This window comes from Nicotiana tabacum, chromosome 13 (genome assembly GCF_000715075.1).
Source record: "Nicotiana tabacum cultivar K326 chromosome 13, ASM71507v2, whole genome shotgun sequence".
Lineage (NCBI taxonomy): Eukaryota > Viridiplantae > Streptophyta > Magnoliopsida > Solanales > Solanaceae > Nicotiana > Nicotiana tabacum.
Window position 1 is genome coordinate 27,382,338 of NC_134092.1, and position 15,461 is coordinate 27,397,798.

A 15,461-nucleotide genomic window follows, 5' to 3' on the forward strand; every position below is an offset into this window, starting at 1 on the left:
TACGGTGTATGCTTGTGCGAGTGTACTATTGCAGCCCAAGTCAACAAGTAATATTAAAGATATCGAATAGCTCAAGAAAACAACAAAGCAAGTTACACAAGGTGTATGACAAACACAAGGAAAAGAACACTATCACATGAAAATCACCAACAAAATGTCTTAAAACCATCATACATAATCCCTGACATTCCCACCCTTATCTCTCTGATAGCCACCCGTATCACTCTGCCCTGACATTATCATTTGCCACACTTATCTCTCTTATATCCACCCATATCACTCTGTATAGTAGCCACCATTATCTCTCTGATACCCACTCTTATCTCTCTGATAGCCACCCATATCACTCCACCCAGATATTATCATTAGTCACCCTTATCTCTCCTATAGCCACCCGTATCACTCCGTATAATTGACACCCTTATCGCTCCACTCGGATGATAACACAATAGCCACCCGTATCACTCCCCATACAACAACAATGGTGAAATGCCACCCTTACACTCCCCATACAACAACGGTGAAATGCCACCCTTATACTCCGCATAACAACAACCAAACCACACAACAAATCACATGTGCTATCATCACAACAACACAACATATCAACTCATATCACAAGTGCCTATAGGCCATAACCTTTCCAAAGATTTAACAATATCAATATTTTCACAACAAATAGCCCACGGTTTAACACAACGCATACAGAATCTCAATAACAACAAAATGAATGGAAAAGTAGCTCAACAAGGAACAACACCCTCTTTAAACACCACTTCAAGTAAAATGGGTTAATGACTCTCGATAACTTCAATTCCAATTAATTGTTTAAGGATAATCTCAATAGTAAAAGTATCTCCATGAAATGGAAAACTTCGAATTCTAGTGTATGAATTAAGCTAACACTGAAAGAGATGACATGAGCAATCATTATGTCTAAAGGCGGTAGAATAAACTGGCAACAAGGGATATCATGTAACAATAATCTCAACGAAAAGCAACTCAACAATAAAAGAGATCATGTAATGGTAAAAGTGGTAAATACTCCAAATAAAGCATATAAGAGAAAACTCGACAAGTAAAGAATGTGACATGCAACAACAATCCTAAATAATGCACATAATGGCAGACATAACGAATAGAAGATATAACATATGTTAACAAATTCCAAATAAATATATGAGAGGCGCCTAAGAGTCTAGACTGGTCAATTTAAACATATAAGCTTGAGTATGTACTCGTCACCTCGCTTATACGGCTTTCACATGACACAAATAGCACAAACGGCTCGAATCCTAAGAGGTAGTTCCCCTACACAAAGTTAGGCAAGATACTTGCCTCAAAGAAGCTTGACCGATACTCTAAAATGACATTCTTGAGTGAAGCAATCTCCGGACGGCACAAATCTATCCAAAAATAACATAATATCATAAATAAAAATCATAGGAAATAATTCGGGATAATAAAGCTTCGATCTTTGATGAAAAATAAAAAATCAACCTCGGGCCCGCACCTTGGAACCTGACAATATTCAAAAAATCCAAACACTCATTCCGATATGAGTGCAGCCATACCAAATTATCAAATTCCGACATCAAATCGTCCTTCAAATCATCATTTAACATTTTTGAAAATTTATACAAACATTTCCATTTCTCCCATTCAAATCACAAATTTAATGTTAAGAACAAAGAATGAAATATAATCAAATATGGATAAGGAACACTTACCCCAACCCAAAATGTGAAAATCCCTTCAAAAATCGCCCAACTCCAAGGTCTACAACTCAAGATATGATAAAAATGGCTAAACCCTCGAAATAGAGTTATTTATATTTCTGCCCAGGTAACATGTATCGCGATCGCGGAAATTTGTATCTGATCGTGAAGAAGAAAATCATCAGCTTCCAAGGATGTGCTATGTGAGAAAGGAGATGCGAATGCGATAAACCAAAGCCCTAAAGCTATGCGGACGTAATGACACTCCGTGAACGCGAAGGCTAGCACGCATGGCCTCCCCCAGCCTGGCCACTCACAATGCAATCACGATCATAATACGCGAATGCGATGAGGTATCTTCCCAAAGGCACGCGATCGCGACCTCTTAACTGTGAACGCGAAGCAGAAAATCTGCCAGACACAAGAACATGCTACGCGAATGCAGCCTGAACCTCGAGATTGTGTATAAGGGAACACCAGTTATCAAATCAGCAATCCAATACATGAGGAAATCGCCCGTAGCCAATCCGAAAAACACCTGGGGGTCCCGGGACCCCGTCCGATCATACCAATAAGTTTCATAACACAATGCAGACTTGCTCGAGGCCTCAAATCACATCAACAAACATCTAAACCACGAATCGCGCCTCAATAGATCTTAATGAAGTTATGAACTTTCAACTTCTACAACTCGCGCCGAATTATATCAAATCAACCCGGAATGACGTCAAATTTTGCATTCAAGTTCCAAATGACACAACGGAGCTATACCAACTCCTGGAATCGAAATCCGAACCCGATATCAACAAAGTCAACTACCGGTCAAACCTTTAAACCTTCCAAACCTTCATCCTTCCAGTTTTTGCATAAATGCATCAAATTAACCTACAGACCTCCAAATCCAAATTCGGACGCACTCCTAAGTTCAGAATCACCATACGAAGCTATTGAAGACACCAAAAAATATTCCAGAGTCGTCTCACAAAAGTCAAACTCCGGTTAATTCTTATCGCTTAAACTTCTAAAACAAGAATCGCCGTTCTAAATCACTCCCGAATTATCCAAAAACCAAACTCGACCACACACGCAAGTCATAATATACCATACAGAGCTACTCGAGACCTTAAGCCACCGAACGGAATGCTAATTCTCAAAATGACCGATAGGGTCGTTACATTCTCTCCCTCTTAAACAAACATCCGTTCTCGAACGTGCCAAGAACCATTCCGAAGTCATCAAATCACTGAATGTACTCACCATACATATACTCGCGGGTGATCCTACGTCACCCCAATGCACATAGGCGCGACAACACCATCTCAACTGAAAATTATTCCTTCCACCAACACTGGTAAACCTTAGAACAAAATTTCTCACCATCCGATCATTTACAAAATACATGATTCCCAGATCAACACACGGTATCAACCCCAACCAGGTACAACCACACGACGTAACACATCATACATATTCCCATAACAATACCTCCGATCACAATAGCTACCCATAATCACATCCAAAACCGTCAACTAACCTTATATCCACTAGAACCCTGTTCCAAACCTTCACAACTCTAACAACGATGCAAGAAACATGAAGACCTCATAACCATTCAGCTGGAGCAACAAGACACATCTAACACCACCTGAGCATACACCTCGTAAGCTAAAACCAATAAGCACAACACGAATATGACTAAATATGCAAAGAGAAACACATGAGAGAACTATAGAACAAGCCCGACAGGAACAACTACCTATTAGTACCATACTATGAATCACCACAAGGGAGAATAAAAACATATGAACTAATCACGAGGATCACTTCCTAATATAATTCCACCGCAGCATGCAGCCCGGTTGAAACATATCAAACCACATGAAAACGCGAGGATCCCATCCTCAGCTCTGAATCACAAGTAGAACTCGCATCATACCAAACGAAACCTTCCACTAATTCAATTTTGCGAGACAAAAATCACAACACGTAACGAACTCCCCATACCAGTATAGCATCTAAATCACAAATTATAACCAAACCATCCATAAATCACATCAAAACCTATCAAAATGAGTAATAGAAAGTCACTTCTAGCCTCATGGCTCTCAATAGTGAACAAAACAAACGATAGACACGGGCTACCACCATAGAATCTCTCAACAGGGTTAACACCTAAGCAGAGTACAAAATCACGAAACTCACCCATATGTGAAGCATGATAGGAGGACTCACCTTGATAAACAGAACCGAGTCAAACAAAGGATAATGTTCCTCTATAATAAATCAAAATGATACATGTACCATTTGGTGTAGTGGCCTCATCCCTGCCATGGAAGCATATCAACAGGCCTGCCCCTCTAGGGCGCACTCTACCCCCCTGTGCAGATGGAGTAGCAACTTGAATGGAGCCCGTAGCCTGGGTGCTCTGGTGAAATCCGCCCCTCCCAAGTATGGTACAATCTCACATGATGTGCCTAGTATTACCACACTCATAAAACCCCCTTTGAGGACGTGCTTGCTTGTACTGAGTTTGTGCTGGATAACTGGAATAATCGTTCTAGGAATCTTGTGTCGGTGGAGCACTAAAAGATGACCACCCCACATGAGTACCCTGACTAACTAGAGAACCATGAGTAGTATGAGATGTGAAGTGGACTGGCCGAGCCTCCGCCATGATGGGTCATAGTTGAAGTGTAGAATCTACTGAACCCTCTAGAACCTCGAGACCTCTTGGTCTCCTTATCCTCCCTCTCATCACCCCGAATACGCTCTAACATCCTGGGAATCTCCACCACCTGCTGAAATGAAGTATCAATCTGCAACTTTTGAGCCATGTAGAATCTAAGATCATAACTGAGCCCCTCAATGAATCTATATAATCGCTCTTTGACTGTAGGAACCAAAGTAGGTGCATGACGAGATAACTCACTGAACCTGATGGCATACTCTGACACCGTCATGGTTCCCTAACGCAGCTTCTCAAACTCTATACGTCACGCATCTTGGAGAGTCTGGGGAACAAACTCCCTCAAGAACATCTATGAAAATTGAGCCCAAGTGGGTGGTGTTACATCGGCTGGTCTACCCTCCTCATAAACCTTCCACCACTGATACGCAACCCTCGACATCTGGAATGTAGTAAAAAAATCAACTCTGCTCACCTCCACAATACCCATGGTGTGAAGAATACAGTGCCACTTCTCTAGAAATCTCTGTGTATCCTTAGTAGCTGTGCCACTCAAAGTAGGTGGACTATACCTCTTGAACCTCTCAAGCCTCTTCTACTCCTCCTCTGATGCCCCTGGACTGACCTCAGGCTGAACTAGAATAACAGGTTTTACCAGCACCACACCCGGAACCTGACCAATGTGAGCCCGTTGTTGTAGAGTATGGGCGGTGGGAGTCTGAGCTCCTCTCCCAGTATACAAAGTAATTGGTGCAACAGAGATCAATCCCGCTTGAGCTAATGTACCAAACATGCTCAGGAACTGCGATAAAGTCTCCTAAAGTCAGGGGTTACAACATGTGCCTGTCCCCCAACCGGAGCTAGTGGCAGATCTTCAACTGCTGCTCTGACAGGTGCTCTAGCTGTGGTACGTGATCCTTATCGGCCTCTACCTTAGCCCCGGTGTCTCGCGGATCTAGCAGGGGGCACGGGTGTCTGCTCAGCTGATCTAGTCGCACGCGTCCTCACCATCTATGAAATAATAGAGATATAAAGGCTCAAACTTTGTAATCAACAAATCCGCATGACAGGAATGAAAGAAGTGGAGATTTTCCTAATAGTTCTGAAGCTTCTCGAAGATAAGTACAGACGTCTCCATACTGATCCGCAAGACTCCACTAAACTTGCTTGTGACTCGTAAAACCTATGAACCTAGAGATTTGATACCAACTTGTTACAACCCCAATTTTCCTCTGTATGATGTCGTGATGGCACCTAGTCTCTAAGACTAGGTAAGCCGATTACTAATAACGATTAAGCTAATTCATAACAATGATAACTTTAAACATAGTTTAATATAAGTTCCGAGACAAAAACGGAATTAGCATACGCGACAATAATCATAATAACATCCTAAGACTGTTAGTATAGAGTCACGAACTCAAGTTGAATACATGGAATGATCTCAAGGATCGAAATACAACACTGCTCAAATGGCAAACTAATAGTACAATGTAAGGAAGAGACTCCAAGGGACCGCAACGACCAAGCAGCTCTACCTTGAATCCTCGTGATCAACAAGCTAACTCTGCAAGGTCCAATATCTCTAATACCTAGCTTTGCACAAAAATGTGCAGAAGTGTAGTATGAGTACACCACGGTCGGTACTCAATAATGATCAAGACTAACCTCGGTAGAGTAGTGATGAGGTCTAGTTAAAACACTCACTAGACAAAATTACATGTGCAGTATAGAAGTATAAAGCTAATAATGGAAAGTAGGAATCATTAAATGGCATCAAGAATCAACAAGTGATATAAACAGTAAAGCAATAAGAACACCGTAAAGTATCGTTCAAACCAAATAAGGAACACAAAGGACAACCAATTAATCAAGCCGTTCTCCACAAGTTTCACAAACAAAATCACTCTGTGAAACTTCATCTCATAGTCACAAGTCACGGGTCTCAGCCCACCATCACATACTCACGGCACCTCATGCACACATCTCGAATTACAACCGCACGGACAACTCACGTGCCAAAATCACAACCCATCCGGCATAGTCACATGCTCACAATTACAATCCACCCAGCATAGTAACAGACTCATAATCGCAATCCGCCCGGCATGATCACAGGCTCAATAGCAACACAAAAACGGAAAATACAAGAACACATGTGCATGATCAATAAATGTCAGGTTTTAAACTCCTGAGATAGTATAAGTGACATGCTGCAGTGTATACTTGTGCGAGTGTATTACTGCAGCCCAAGTCAACCAGTATTATTAAAGACATCGAATAGCTCATCAAAACAACAAAGCAAGTTACGCAAGGTGTATGACAAACACAAGGAAAAGAACACCATTACATGGAAATCACCAACACAATGTCTCTAAACCATCACACATCATCCCTGACATTGCCACCCTTATCTCTCTGATAACCACCTGTATCACTCCGCCCTAATTTTATCATAAGCCACCCTTATCTCTCTTATAGCCACTTGTATCACTCTGTATAATAGACACCCTTAGCTCTCTAATAGCCACATGTATCACTCTACCCTGACATTATCATTAGTCACCCTAATCTCTCCTTTAGCCACCCGTATCACTCTGTATAATAGCCACCCTTATCGCTCTGTCCGGATAATAACACAATAGCTAGCCTTATCACTCCGTACATTCAATAACAGTGAGATGCCACCCTTATACCCCGCATAACAATGGTGAAATGCCACCCTTATATTTTGCATAACAACAATGGTGAAATGCCACCCTTATACTCCGCATAACAACAACCAAACCATACAAAAAATCACATGTGCTATCATCAATATAACACAACATATCAACTCGTATCACAAGTGCCTGTAGGCCACAACCTTTCCAAAGATTCAACAATATCAATATTTTCACAACAAATAGCCCACAACTCAACACAGTGCATATAGAATCTCAATAACAATAAAAAGAAAGGAAAAGTAACTCAACAAGGAACAAAACCCCCTTTAAACACCACTTCAAGTAAAATAGGTTAATGGCTCTTGATAACTTCAATTACAATTAATTGTTTAAGGATAATCTCAATGGTGAAAGTATATCTATGAAATGGCAAACTTCGGATTCTAGTAGATGAATTAAACTAACACTGAAAGGGATAGCACGAGCTAGCACAACGTCTAAAGGCAAGAGAATAAACTGGCAACAAGGGATATCATGTAACAATAATCTCAACGAAAAGCAACTCAACAATAAAAGAGATAATATAATGGTAAAAGTGGTAAATACTCCAAATAAAGTATATAAGAGCAAACTCGACAAGTAAAGAATGTGACATGCAACAACAATCCCAAATAACGCACGTAATGGCAGACATGACGAATAGAAGATATAACATGTGTTAACAAATTCCAAATAAGTACATGAAAGATGCCTAAGAGTCTTGACCGGTCAATTTCAACATATAAGCCTGAGTACGTACTCGTCACCTCGCATACACGGCTTTCACATTACTCAAATAGCACAAACGAGTCAAATCCTAAGAGGTAGTTCCCCCATACTAAGTTAGGAAAGATACTTACCTCAAAGAAGCTAGACCAATACTCTAAAATGACCTTCTCAAGTGAAACAATCTCCGGACGACTCAATTCTAGCCAAAATAACTTAATATCATAAATAAAAATTAAAGAAAATAAATTCGGATAATAAAGTTTCGATCTTTAATGAAAACTTAAAGGTCAACCCAAAAAGTCAACCCTGGGACCGCACCTCAAAACCCTACAAAAGTTATAAAATTCGAATACCCATTCCAATATAAGTCCAACCATACCAAAATTATCAAATTTCGACATCAAGTCGTCCTTCAAATCATCATTTTAAATTTTTGAAAGTTTATACAAAAATTCTCTTTTTCTCCCATTCAAATCACCAATTTAATGTTAAAAACAAATATGGAATTATGAAATATAATAAAATCCGGATAAAGATCACTTACCCCAATCCAAAGTGCAAAAATCTCCTAAAGGGTGGCTAACCTCGTCCGATCATACCAACAAGTTCCATAACACAATGCAGACTTGCTTGATGCCTCAAATCACATCAAAAAACAATAAAACCACGAATTGCGCCTCAATAGAACCTAATGAACTTATGAACTCTCAACTTCTACAACTCATGCCGAATCATATCAAATCAACCTGGAATGATGGTTAATTTTGTATTGAAGTTCTAAATGACACAACAAAGCTATACCAACTCCCGGAATTGAAATCCTAACCCGATATCAACAAAGGTATCTCCCGGTCAAACTTTTGAACCTTCCAAACCTTCAACATTTCAAATTTCGTCGAAATGCATCAAATTAACCTACGGACCTCCAAATCCAAATCCGAGCGCACGTCTAAGTCCAAAATTACCATACAAAGCTATTGGAATCATCAAAATAATATTTCGGAGTCGTCTACACAAAAGTCAAACTCCGGTCAACTCTTACCGCTTAAACTTCTAAAACAAGAATCATTGTTCTAAATCAATCCTGAATCATCCGAAAATCGAACTTGACCACAAACGCAAGTCATAATACAACAAACGGAGCTAATAAAGACCTTAAGACACCGAACGGAATGCTAATTCTCAAAATGACTGATCGGGCCGTTACATTCTCCCCCTCTTAAACAAACGTTCATCCTCGAACGTGCCAAGAACCATTCTGAAGTCATAAAATCACTGAATGTAGTCACTATACATATGCTCGCGGGTGATACCCCGTCACCCCAATCCACATAGGCACGACAACACCATCTCAACTGATAATTATTCCTTCCACCCACACTAGTAAACCTTAGCACCAAATTTTTCACCATCCGATCATTTCCAAAAGACCCTATTCCCACATCAACACACGATATTAGCCTCAACCAGCTACAACAACTCATGCCTACACCCACCAGATACAACCACACGATGTAACACATCATATATATGCCCATAACAACACCTCTGATCATAATAGCTGCCCAAAATCATATCCAACACCGGCAATTAACCTTATATCAGCTAGAACGCTATTCCAAACCTTCACAAAAACTGACAATGATACAAGAAACATGAAGACCTCATAACCATTCACCTGAATCAATAAGTCACATCTAACGCCACCTGGGCACACACCTCGTAAGCTAAAACCTAATAAGCTCAACGCAAATATGACTAAATATGAAAAGAGAAACACATGAGAAAACTATCGAACAAGCCTGAAAGGCACAACTAACTATCAATACCATACTACGAATCAGTTCCACAAGGGAGAATAAAAACATATGAACTAATCACGAGGATCTTATCTTTATATAATTCCACTGCAACATGCAGCCCGGTTCAAACATATCAAACCGCATGAAAACGCGAGGATCCCATCCTCAGCTCTACATCACAAGTAGAATTCGCATCATACTAACCGAAACCTTCCACTAATTCAATTTCGCGAGACAAAAATCACAACACGTAATGAACTCCCTATACCGGTAGAGCATCTAAATCACAAATTGTAACCAACCCATCTAGAAATCACATCAAAACCTACCAAAATAAGTAATAGAAAGTCACTTCTAGCCTCATGGATCTCAATAGTGAACAAAACAAAACAATAGACACGGGCTACCACCGTAGAATCTCCCAACAGGGGTAAACACATAAATAGAGTACAAAATTATGAAACTCACACATATGTGAAGCATGATAGGAGGACTCACATCAATAAACAGAACCGAGTCAAATAAGGATGATGCTCCTCTATAGGAAATCAATACCATACCTGCAATGACACCATCTGGTGTAGCAACCTTAGTCCTACCATGGAAGCATATAAACGGGTCGGGCCTCCCACTCTAGGGCGCCCTCTACCCGTTTTCCCTCCACCCCTAACTAGTCGTGCAGGTGGTGTAGCAACTAGAATGGAGCCCGTAGCCTGGGTGCCCTGATGAAATCCGCCCCTCCCGAGTCTGGGATAATCTCTCATGACGTGCCTCGTATCACCACACTCATAACAACCCCTCGTATTGAGTCCATGCCAGATAATTGGAATAATCGTTGTAAGAATCCCGTGTCGGTGGTTCACTAAAAGATGACCGCCCTACATGAGTACCCTGACTAACTGGAGAACTACGAGTAGTCTGAGATGCGGACTGGACTAGCTGATTGCCCGAGTCTCCTCCATGATGGGTCATAGATGAAGAGTAGAATCCATTGAACCCTCCAGAACCTCGAGACATCTTGGTCTCATTATCCTCCCTCCTCTCACCCAGAATATGCTCTAACTTCTTGGCAATCTCCACCACCTGCTGAAATGGAGTATCAGTCTGCAACTCCCAAGCCATGCAGAATCTAAGATCATAACTGAGCCCCTCAATGAATATGCGGACTCGCTCTCTGACTGTAGGAACCAAATTATGTGCATGACGGGATAACTCACTGAACCTGATGGCATACTTTGCAACCGTCATGGTGCCCTGACGCAGCTGCTCAAATTCTATGCTCCACATATTCCAGAGGGTCTGGGAAACAAACTCCGTCAAGAACATCTCTGAAAACTAACCCCAAGTGGGTGGAACTACATCGGCTTGTCTGCCCTCCTCATAAACCTTCCATCACTGATACGCTTCCCCCGATAGCTGAAATATAGTAAAAGAAACTCCGCTTACCTTCACAATACCCATGGTGCAAAGAATACAATGATATTTTTGTAGAAATCCCTGTGCATCCTCGGTAGTTATGCCACTGAAAGTAGGTAGACTATACCTCTTGAACCTCTCAAGCCTTTTATGCTCCTCCTCTGATACCCCTGGCCTGACCTCAAGCTGAACCGAAATAGCGGGTTGTATCGGCACCACACCCTGAACCTGACCAATGTGAGCCCGCTACTGTGAAGTACAAGCATTGGGAGTCTGAGTTCCTCCCCACAATCTATGAAGTAGCTGGTGCAACAGAGATCAATCCCGCATGATCCAATGTACCAAATATGCTCTGGAATTGCGCGTAAGTCTCTTGAAGTCTGGGGTTAACTCTAGGCACCTCTGGTGCTTGTCCCCCAATCGAAGCTACTGGATGCTCCTCAACTAAACTTGCTAGTGGCTCGTAAAACCTATGAACCTAGAGCTCTAATACTAACTCGTAAAACCTATGAACCTAGAGCTCTAATACTAATAGTCAAGACACTTACTAGACAAAATAACATGTGCAGTATAGAAATATAAAGCTAATAATGAAAAGTAGGAATCGGTAAATGGCATCAAGAATCAACAACTGATATAAATAGTAAAGCAATAAGAACACTGTAAAGTATCGTTCAAACCAAATAAGGAATACAGAGGATAACCAATTAATCAAGTTATTCTCCACAAGTTTCACAACAAAATCACTCTGTGATACTTCATCTCATAGTCACAAGTCACGGGTCTCAACCCACCATCACATACTCATGGCACCTCGTGCACACATCTCGAATCACAACCGCATGGATAATTCACGTGCCAAAATCACAATCCGCCCAGCATAGTTAGAGGCTCACAATCACAATCCGCCTGACATAGTCATAGGCTCACAATCAAAATCTACCCGTCATAGTCACAGGCTCACAATCACAATCCACCTAGCATGATCACAGGCTCAATAGCAACATGAAAACGAATAATTCAAGAACACATGGGCATGATCAACAAATGTCAAGTTTTATACTCCTGAGTTAGTATAAGTGGCATGCTATGGTGTATGTTGTTGCGAGTGTACTACTACATCCCAAGTCAACGAGTGATATTATAGACATAGAATAGCTTATCGAAACAACAAAGTAAGTTACGCAAGGTGTATGGCGAACACAAGGAAAAGCACACCATCACACGAAAATAACCAACACAATGTCTCCAAACCATCACACATCATCCCTGACATTGCCACCCTTATCTCTCTGATAGCCACCCGTATCACTCCGCCCTGACATTATCATTAGCCATCCTTATCTCTCCTATAGCCACATGTATCACTCTATATAATAGCCACCCTTTATCTCTCTGATAGCCATAATAGCAGTTATGGCGAATAGAAGATATAATATGTGCTAACAAAGTCCAAATAAGTACATGAAAGATGCCTAAGAGTCTAGACCGGTTAATTTTCAGATATAAGCATGAGTACGTACTCGTCACCTCGCGTATACGGCTTTCACATGACACAAATAGTACAAACGACTCAAATCCTAAGGGGTAGTTTTCCCATACAAAGTTAGGCAAGATACTTACCTCAAAGAAGCTAGACCGATATTCTAAAATGACCTTCTCAAGTGAAACATTCTCTGGACAGCTCAAATCTAGCCAAAACTTAATATCATAAATAAAAATCATAGGAAATAATTCTGTATAATAAAGTTTTGATCTTTAATAAAATCTAAAAAGTCAACCTCAGGCTCGCACCTCGGAACCCGACAAAATTTATAAAATCCGAACACTCATTCCGATATGAGTCCAACCATACCAAACTTATCAAATTCCGACATCAAATCATCCTTCAAATTATTATTTTACATTTTTGAATGTTTATATGAAAATTCTCATTTTCTCCCTTTCAAATCACTAATTTAATGTTAAAAATAAAGATAGAATCACAAAATATAATCAAATCCAGATAAAGAACACTTACCCCAATCCAAAGTGTGAAAGTCCCCCCAAACATCTCCCAAATCCGAGGTCTACAACTCAAGATATGATAAAAATGGCCAAACCCTCGAAATAGAGTTCTTTATATTTCTGCCCAGGTAACATGCATCACGATCACGGAAATTTGTATATGATCGCGAAGAAGAAAATCATCAGCTGCCAAGGATGTGCTACGTGAACACGTAAAAGGAGATGCGAACGCGATAAACCAAAGCCCTAAAGCTACGCGGACGTGATGACACTCCACGAACGTGAAGGCTAACACTAATGGCCTCCCCCAGCCTGGTCACTCATAATGAAATCGCAACCACAATACGCGAACGTGATGAGGTAGCTTCCCAAAGGCACGCGATCGTGACCTCTTCACTGCTAACGCTAAGAAGAAAATCTGCCAGCCACAAGAACATGCTACGCGAACGCGGCTTGGACCTCGCGATCGCGTGTAAGAGAACACCATATATCAGATCAACAATCCAAAACATGAGGAAATGACTTGTTTCCCATCTGAAACACACTCGGGACCCCTTCCGATCATACCAACAAGTTCCATAGCATAATGCAGACTTGCTCGAGGCTTCAAATCACATCAAACAACATCAAAATCATAAATTGCGCCTCAACCCGGAATGACGTCAAATTTTACATGCAAGTTCCAAATGACATAACGGAGCTATACCAACTCCCAGAATCAAAATCCAAACCTGATATTGATAAATTCAACTTTCGGTCAAACCTCTCAACCTTCCAAACTTTCAACCTTCAAATATTTTTCCTAAATGCATAAAATTAACCTAGGGACCTCCAAATTCGGGCGCACGCCTAAGTCCAAAATCACCATACGAAGCTATTGGAATCATCAAAATAATATTTCAGAGTCGTCTACACAAAAGTCAAACTCCGGTCAACTCTTACTGCTTAAACTTCTTACACAAGAATCACCCTTATAAATCAATTCTGAATCATTCGAAAACCGAACTCGACCATGCATGCAAGTCATAATACACCATACAGAGCTAATCGAGACATTAAGCTACCGAATGGAACGCTAATTCTCAAAATGACCGATCGGATCGTTATAAATACTTACTAGCCCAGACAAAGATATATGAGGTGTTATTCCTTTTTTTTATTTATTCTGTTTTTTTTCACTCTCATTAATTTGGTATTTTCGGCTAGTACATTTTTTTGTTTATAAACAAGTGCACCTATTCGGCCTTTCTATGGTTCCAATCAAAAGCTACCCAATCTCTTTCTTTACTCTTCTAGCTACTTAAGTGCTTTCGGAGGTAAATGTTCAACAAGATTTGATTAAGAACAAAAGGGATTCGGCTTGTAATGTGGTTGCCAAAGAAAAGGTCTACAGGCTCAAAAGGGTTGACTACGGATAATATTAGCACTAGTAGGTAAATAGGCTAAATGGTCAATCAAAAAAAACCTATATCACTTCCCAAACTTACAAGACTTAATCATTTCGCTTCGAATCACACATGGGAAAAGTTCTAAACTAGAAAGGACGACATAAAGTACACCAAAATATCACCTCACTAAATGAACATTACTCACTCAGGACGACTCGGACCTGACTCTCCAATTAAAGTAACGATCACAGTCATCATAAAATTTCAGGACACGAAATTAATCGCACGAGTCAAAAATGAGTCTCGGTGTCAAAAGAAAGCCACACATATTGTCACGGCATATAATTATAGAGATCATGAAGAAAGTACTTAGTTCAAATGCTCTGGACCTAAACCTCGATATAAAACATGCCAAAACCACAAATTACTCAAGCTTCTTCTAATTCCATTGTTAGTTCAACCAGAAAACAAAATAAAAGAGAAAAAAAAATATTTTTGTATTTTTCTTTAGACTTTTAGTCCCTCAAGAAAACTGTCTAGGTAGTCCATTGTCGGAAAAAGTCTACAAAGTTTTTACAAAGTTTTAAAAATCTACCTAAAAATATCCGGTTCAAGAAAATGGCATTCTCGGGAAAGAACTATGATTTAAAGAAAACCCGGGATTAAGCCACTACAAAAAAAACACTACAATTATATAATTGCAATGGCCATAAGTGTGATCATGAAATTCAAAATATATCACTAGAAATTAAGTACACCCCTACCCCACACAGAAGAATGTGCATTGTCTTTAGTTGCACAATATCACAAAAATACAAATAAGCAAGATCAAAAGTAGAATGGGTGTCAGAAACTCCCTCAAAATCACTCGGGTCGTGGTGAGGACCAATAGTGAACCTCGGTCAAAACGGCTAGTCCTGTATCTTCTTCAATAGTGCCTTCAGTAAAACACTCAAATCAACTATCTGGATCCCCTCTGCATCAGTCTGATGGGTGGCGTCGGGATGGAC